This window comes from Apium graveolens, chromosome 3 (assembly GCF_009905375.1).
Source record: "Apium graveolens cultivar Ventura chromosome 3, ASM990537v1, whole genome shotgun sequence".
NCBI lineage: Eukaryota > Viridiplantae > Streptophyta > Magnoliopsida > Apiales > Apiaceae > Apium > Apium graveolens.
In genome coordinates this window covers 17,705,139-17,713,820 of record NC_133649.1, presented here as the reverse complement: position 1 = coordinate 17,713,820, position 8,682 = coordinate 17,705,139, and positions in this window count along the sequence as shown.

The following is an 8,682-nucleotide window of genomic DNA, read 5'->3' as shown; positions in this document are numbered from 1 at the left end:
CTACTCACAGGAAGAATGAATTGATTATGATGAAACTTTTGCTCTAGTTGCAAGACTTGAAGCAATAAGGATTTTTCTAGCATTTACCGCACATTCAAATTTTAAAGTGTATCAAATTGATGTTAAAAGTGTCTTCCTAAATGGTGAGCTAGAAGAAGAGGTTTATGTGCAACAGCCACGTGGCTTTGAAGATCCAAAATTTCCATATTTTGTGTACAAGTTACTCAATGCTCTATATGGACTAAAGCAGACACCTAGAACTTGGTATGATACATTGTCAGAATTCCTACTTAAACATGGTTTTACTAGAAGGACTATAAACAGAACTCTCTTCAACAAGAAACATGGTAATGATATGATCCTAGTTCAAATTTATGTGGATGATATCATCTTTGGTTCTACAAATGAAAAGTTGTGCCAAAGATTCTCCAGGCTTATGCAGAGTGAATATGAAATGAGTATGTTGGCGGAATTAAGTTACTTTCTTGGACTACAAGTCAGTCAAAGAAGTGATAGAATCTTCATCAGCCAAACTAAGTATGTCAAAGATTTATTGAGGAAGTTTGGTATGGTTGACTGTTCACCTGTATCTACACCTATGTCTACAGCAACAAAGTTGGATGAAGATAAAAAGGGCAAAAGTGTAGATATTTCAAGCTATAGAAGGATGATTGGATCATTGCTTTATTTAACTGCAAGTAGACCAGACATCATGTTTGTTACATGTTTGTGTGCAAGATTTCAAGCCAATCCAAAAGAATCACATTTGATGTCTGTAAAGAGGATTTTCAGATACTTGAAGGGGACTCCAAACTTGGGATTATGGTATCTTAAGGGAACTGGTTTTGAAGCTGTTGGCTACACAGATGTGGACTTTGCTGGATGCAGGGTTGACAGAAAGAGCACTAGTGAAAGCTAACAGTTTCTTGGACAAAGACTCATATCCTGGTATAGCAAGAAATAACAATTTGTTTCAACTTCTACAACAGAGGCTGAATACATAGCTGCAGGAAGTTGTTGTGCTCAAGTGCTTTGGATTAGAAATCAGCTAATGGATTATGGTCTAGTGTTACACAAAATTCCAATTATGTGTGACAATACTAGTGCTATATTTATAGTAGATAATCCAGTTAACCATTCTAGAACAAAGCACATTGATGTAAGGTACCATTTTATTAGAGAACATGCTACAAATGGTACCATTGAGATCATTTTTGTTCCAACAGAAAAACAATTAGCTGACATTTTTACTAAACCTTTGGATGAAACAACTTTCACTAGACTTGAAGGAGAAATTGGAATGCTTAATTCTTCATCCTAAGGTAAGAACTCAGCTAATATTTTGCAGCAGATTAATTTCTGGTAAATCAACACTTATTTGATTTAATTGGAAATTAACTGAAATATGTACTATAAATATTTCAAAATTCTCTGCATATTTATTTTTCAAAAACAAATTCAGCTTGCAATTTTCAAATTATAAGTAAACTGCCTAAATGTTAGTTTACATCGTCAATATGAAAAATTAACACAAGACGGAATCAAATTGATCAAAAGTATATAGAGAACTGAGTTGTCGATAAGTCTAACTGACTTATCGACAAATCATTTTAAGACTTCTCGAGTGAGTTCTCGATAAGCTTTATTATGACTTATTGATAAGTCATTGTAGAGTTCTCTAATAGTGTTAATTCACAGAGTTCTCTACAAGTATAACTTTTAGACTTATAAATAACACAGAACTGAAATAATTTAATCTAATAAATTATTTTAGTCAAATACTTTTGGCAAAATTATTCTGATTTTATTTTGGTTTATTCAAATAAAAATTGGAATCAATTCAGTCCATTTTGAACAAACTGGGTATTTATTTGACATCTCGATAATCTTTTTTTAGGTTCTCTACAAGAATTATTATAATGACTTATCGATATATTTTTCATATTTCAAAATGATTTCTCGATAAGTATACTCCAAACGTCTATTTTTGACTTCGCGACAAGTCATTTGCTTTTGCTATAAATACTCAGACATCTCGATACATATCCATACTTACACCTTCGAGATCTCAAGTGACCTAGCTTTTCAATCCAAAACTGATTTCTCTCTTGTTTTTACTCCTTTCTCACTAATTTCTCTTACTCATTCACTCTCACTAAACAACAATGGCACTAAATATTGTTATAGCTACTATCCCTGAGAAAGGAACAAATTACCTAGCTTTTACTGATGCTAATCAAGCCACTGATAGTTTCAAGGGGTTTGTAAATTTCTTGTTTGAGTCTTATCTTGCAGGAGCTTTAACTGCTAACCCAGTCTTGTACATGGATGTTATGCATGAGTTTTGGACAACAATTATGGTAAGGACTGTTATGAATGATAACTCTGTATCTCTGGTGGTAACTTGCTCAGTTGGAGGCCAACAGATAGAGTTCAATGAGCAAGATATGAATATAGCTTTGGGTCTTCCAACTGCAAACTTAGTGGAGGTGCCAACCCAGGATGAACTGACTGAGTTTATGAACTTCATCAACTATGGTGGAAGAATCAACTTCTCAAGTTTGAACAAGACAAACTTAAGGAAAGAATGGTCCTTTGTGTTTGATTCTGTAGTGAGGGCCTTCACATGCAGGAAGACAGGGTATGCCAATATTTCAAGTGTGGTGGAGAAGCTGGTGTACTCAATAGCCCACAAAAGACACTTGAATGCTGGTTTATTGATCCTGGAAGTACTTGCAACTAGGCTGACCATGCCCCAATCTGCTAGAGGTAAGAAAATTTTCTTTCCTAGATTCATTATGTCTACTTTTAATCATAAAGTAACATAAATATATTTGTTGAATGGTATAGATAGCACCAAAATAGGCAATTGTAAGCAAGTGTCCAAAATAATATTTGGTTCACTTTTTTTTTATGAAATATTTGGTTCACTTACTACAAAGAACAAGGTAAATGTGAGTCTGAAAATCACTCCATTCATGATGGAGAGATTTAGGACTTACCCTTACGCAATGCCTGATATGAGATCAAATGCACAGTCTAGCACAACTATGGTTCCTGAACCTGTGCAAGTACAAATACAGGAACACCCACAGGGACCTTCCCAAACTGAGACCACTTCGTCAACCCAACTAGCAGCTAGGAAACCAACCACTTCATCCTCTAAAAAGGGTGAAGTGAGTAAAAAGAAAAGAAAGGAGATAATCCTAACAACAATAGATGAGAGTGGTGAGGATCATACACAAGTTGAGTCACCTTTGGTCAGAAAGACAAAGAAGGCTAAACAAACCGAGCTGACCACTCAAACCACCTCTGTATCCTATCAAAAGGATGCAGTTGTAAAACTGGGGACTAAACAGACTCTAAATCCATTCTCTCAACATGATGTGTCTATTGAAAAGAGCATTCATCTCAATGCACCTTGTATAGAGTCTGCACAACCAACACCTGAAGAAATTTAAGTGTATGGTAGAAGAAATAAGGATGGCAAACACTGTGAGAGCACATCTATTAAAGCTCCCTCATCCTTTCAGGGGGAGCTGCCAACACTCAATTTTGAGCAACAAATCTTAATCTCATAAATTTTTTCCTCTTCTACAACACTTGAATCCATTTCTCAAGTGCAAGCTAAATCAAGTGACTTGGTTCAAGAAACTTTACTCACCACCCAGACACTACAATCAGATGGTGAGAGGCTACTAGCTGGGGTAGACCTTGATGACATCATCAAAACCATGGGGGATTCATCAGTTTTTACTGAAGACCACATGGATGTCACAAATGCACCTTCATGTACAAATCAGTCTTCACAGACTATTAGGTTTGAGGATAGTACTCCTGAGGGGGGCTATCTAAATCCTCTCTAATTCAATTGGAGGTTCCTAATGTAGGAACAACTCCCCTCAAAAGCGTAACAGAAATTGCATTAGCAGTAGATGCTAGGAGTACAATTGCCAATGACCCTGCTATGGGAGAGACAAGTTTATCACATTTAAGTGGCAGTGCTTTACAAGAAGCACAAGGGTTTGAGGTTGGTGTACATGTCAGTAACCCAGTCAAATCCCCTCAAATTCAACTGAAGGTTTCCACTACAAGTGGAGGACAACACACTGTCATAAACACAGAGCTATCTGTGAGTAAAACTGTGACTTAAGTCACAGGTGGTTTTGATCCCTCACACCAACCTTCAACCTCACAACCTCAACAACAACACCTTCTCTCTCAATGGCTGCAAACATCCGACTCTCAACTTACATATGTTGATGATCTTCTTGTTGAGCGGATTTCTGGATTAGCAAATATCTCACAACATCTACTCACTTCAGACATTTGCAATCAGGACTATCAAGCCATTATGCTAACATACAATGAAGATGTTGAAAAATAGAAGGAGAAGATTGTCAATGATGCAGAACTAGATGGGAATGTAGATGCTTGGCTATCTCAGGACTTTGTATTGGAGATGGATCAAGTCTTGGCTAGGTTTAGGGATGAATAAATCACTATTCTTGGAAGCAATGCCAAGGTCTTGACTCCACAGGATGTCTATGATGCAGTCAACGAGGTCTACAAAGCTCAACTCAAGGTTTTTCACCTATTTGGTAAAACTCTAGAACTCAAGCTGACTGGTCATGAAGACAAGATAAGGAAGCTGGTGAAGGAGAAAATGGATGAGATCATACCATCTCAAGTCCAGATCACGTCTAAGTTCAAGCATTTTGTTGATCAAATGACAAGGATGGATCTGACTACCCCTAAAAAAGAGGTCAAAAATCTAAAACAATCCTTCATTGCTCTTCATGAAGTAGTCCAGAAGCAAATCACCAATACAAATGACTCAAAGGTCAAACTGGAATAACTTCACTAGAGCATATATGAGCCTTCTGCATTGCTTATGAATGGCATCAAACAGGTTGTGAAAGCAATTTTTGGCTCCTCAACATCTACAAGCTCTCATCAACCTGTCTCAATCTCTACAAATCTTCAAATTCAGTCTCTTCAAGGTCAAGTCTCCACTTTGCAAGCTTCAAATGACCAGCTCACATCTCAAGTGCATACTCTCATTACACTGGTGAAGATTCAACATCCAGACATTCAAGCCTTGGTGGACTCCTACAAGCACCTACAAATGCAAAATTCAGTTGCTTTGGGAGCCATCATGGGTAAACTTAATATACCATTGCCTGCACTTCCTGAAGCTGTGAGGCCTGAAATTCCTACTCCCCTTCTCATGCCTGCCAACAAGACTAAGGGGGAGATAGAGGCCAGGCTATCAAGATCAAGATCATCTAATCAAAATGTCCAAGCTGCTTGTTAGGAATATATGTGCATTAGTTTGATGATATGTTTAACAAAACACTTAAGTAGAAATCTAGTGTTTGTAGCCTCAACGGATAAGACCACTTTGGCTATCCGTTGATGGTGTAGCTTTACTTAGAAATAAGTCTAGTGTTGTAGCACATTTCAGTCTCTGAATTTGAGATATAATTCTTAAATATTGAGGGAAATTATAAGTCATGTTGACTACTAAAGGATATGCAGATAGGAAGACCAATTGTAAATATTTCATGCCTTGTAATTTTGTATAAATGAAATGGTGTCAACGGATAACTTAAAGACCTTCAACGGATGAGAAACAAAGCTTCAACGGATGTCTCTAAAGCTTCAACGGATAACATCCTTCAACAGATGAGTGCATCAACGGATAGAGCTTCAACTGCTAACACATCAACGGATAAAGCCATCAACGGATGAAGGCTTCAACGGATGTTCTGTTAAATAGCAGTTGACAAGTGGTAGTTGTACCTACAAACAGAGGCACATGGGTTGACAGAGACAACTGAGATGTGGTAGCCTATTTCAGGAACATCAGAAAAAGCAGCTGTTCTACTCTAGTATAAAGAGGCAATAGTCAACAATGCACTGGAGTAAAATGGATAAGAAACAAGTGGAGAACTTATTTTATTATTGTACTTTTTATCTTTGTCTTCACTTGTAAACTTGGTGTTATATAAACCAAGTAGCAGCTAGTAATTAGATAAGAATTTTTCCAGAGCTGTTTAGAAAAATCTTGAGAAAAATTATCTAGTTTGTACTAGGATGCAGCTGTGATCAACTTCTTGAATCACAGATTTTCTGAAATACCATCTCTGGTGGAACAACAAATCCACCAGAAAAGTTTTTAAGGTCTGTTGTGTTCTGTACTTTTGTGCTTGAATATATATCTGTCTGTATTAGCTTAAAGCAATTCACACACTTGTTTATCTTAAACACACAGCCTTTGAAACTGCTCAAAACTTGAAAAAGTTTTGAGATTTACATTCAACCCCCCTTCTATAAATCTCATTGTTAGTTCACTAGGAATAACAATTGGTATCAGAGCAGGCTCTTGACATACAAAGAGTTTAAAGTTCTTGGAAACTAACAAAGATGAGTAAGAAGGATATTGGAGTAAAAATCCCAGTTCTTGACAAAGACAGTTATCACCATTGGAAGGTGAAAATGCACCTTCATCTACTCTCCCAAGATGAAGGTTATGTAAACTGCATTGAGAACGGTCCTCACATTCCCCACAAAGTAGCCACAGTTGCTACAGCCACAATTGTTGTTGGTCAATCCATTCCAAAACCTAGAGCAGAATGGACAATGGAAGACACAGAAGAAGTCCACAAGGATAAGAAGGCTATGAACATTTTGTTTAATGGTCTTGACAAGGATATGTTTGATAATGTGATAAATTGCACAACTGCCAAAGAGGTTTGGGACACAGTTCAGCTACTGTGTGAAGGTACAGAACAAGTAAAAGAAAACAAAATGCAGCTTCTCATTCAACAGTATGAGTATTTTCATTTTGAAGAAAATGAATCTTTAAATGACACATTCAATAGATTCCAAAAGCTGTTGAATGGACTGAAGCTGTATGGTAGAGTGTACCAGGTGAAGGATTCAAATCTTAAATTTTTAAGATCCTTGCCAAAGGAATGGAAACCCATGACTGTCTCCTTGAGAAACTCTCAAGATTATAAGGACTTCACTCTTGAAAGATTATATGGAATCTTGAAGACTTATGAACTAGAGCTGGAACAGGATGAGGTATTGGAGAAGGGAAGAAAGAAAGGAGGTTCAGTTGCCTTGGTAGCTGAAAATGAGAAAGAATGCAGACAAGAAACTGTGAGATCAACATTAAACTCCAAAGATGGCACAAGCAAATCAGAATCAAGTAAGGGTAAGGAGCAAGTTGCTGAGAATGAAGACAACTCCAGCCAAGATGACTCTGATGGTATTGATGAGCATCTTGCATTTCTGTCCAGAAGATTTGCAAAGATGAAATTTAAGAAAAACACTAGAGCCACTAAACCTCATAAGAACATGGTGGACAAATCCAAGTTCAAGTGTTTCAATTATGGTATAAGTGGACACTTTGCAAGTGAGTGCAGAAAGCCAACTTCTGAAAAGAAGAAATTTGACCAAGCAGATTACAAAAAGAAATATTTTGATCTGCTCAATCAAAAGGAGAAGGCTTTCATTACTCAAGAAAAAGACTGGGCAGCTGATGGAGAAGAAGAGGATGAAGATGTGGAATATGTCAACTTGGCTCTCATGGCTGATTCTGAGGAAAATGAAGTTAGTTCATCAAGCAACCAGGTAATCACTACTGATTTAACACAGCTTACTAAAGAAGAGTGCAATGATGCTTTTAATGACATGTCTACTGAATTGTATCACTTGCGTGTGTCTCTTAAATCTCTTGCTAAAGAAAATAGTAGGATTAAAGAGAACAATCTATTTTTAAGTAATAGAAATATTGTGTTAGAAGATAAGTTGATTGACCTAGAGAAAACTAAGCTACATTGTATATCTGTTGAAAATGAACTAGCTGAATCTGTTAAGAAAGTAGAAATACTTTCTAATCAATTAGAGAGAGAGCAAGAGGTGATTAAAGCCTGGAAGACATCTAGGGATGTTAGTGCTCAAATTGTCAAGGTCCAAGGAATTGAATCATTTTGTGAAACTGCCTGGGATAAAAACAAAAAGAAAATGGAATTAATTGATGGGCTGTCAACGGATGTGGAATCAACGGATGATGAAAATTATCCGTTGAAGGAAGAAAAGGAGCATCCATTGAAGGTTCCTCAATTAAAACAGGCAGATGTTTCTAAAAGTGAAAATCTAAAGAAACTCAACAAAAAGTTTGGTTCAACTTCCAAGAACTTTGTCAAAGAAGAAGCAAGCACATCCAAAGATTTCAGTAAGGTGAATATAGGACACATGACCTTAGAACAGTTAAAGAATAGGCTCAAAGTGGTTGAGGATAAAAAGGAAACTAAAAGGAAATCTAATAGAAATGGGAAGGTAGGGGTTAACAAACATAACAATTACACACCTGATAAGTATGCTCCTAGAAAAAGCTGTGTGCATTGTAATAGTGTTAATCATCTATCTGCTAATTGCAAATCTATTAAGAAAACTCCCATACCTGTACCCTCTTCCATGCCTAATATGTCTGCATCACCTCTGCATGCTATGCCTGTTATGTCTCAACAGAATCCTTATACACATTTTGCAAACATGCCATATTTTAACAATCCTTATCTTGCTGCATTTAGTATGCCTCAAATGCCATACAATATGCCTATGTGGAATAACATGTTTGCACAATCCATGCCTTATCAAATTCCAAAT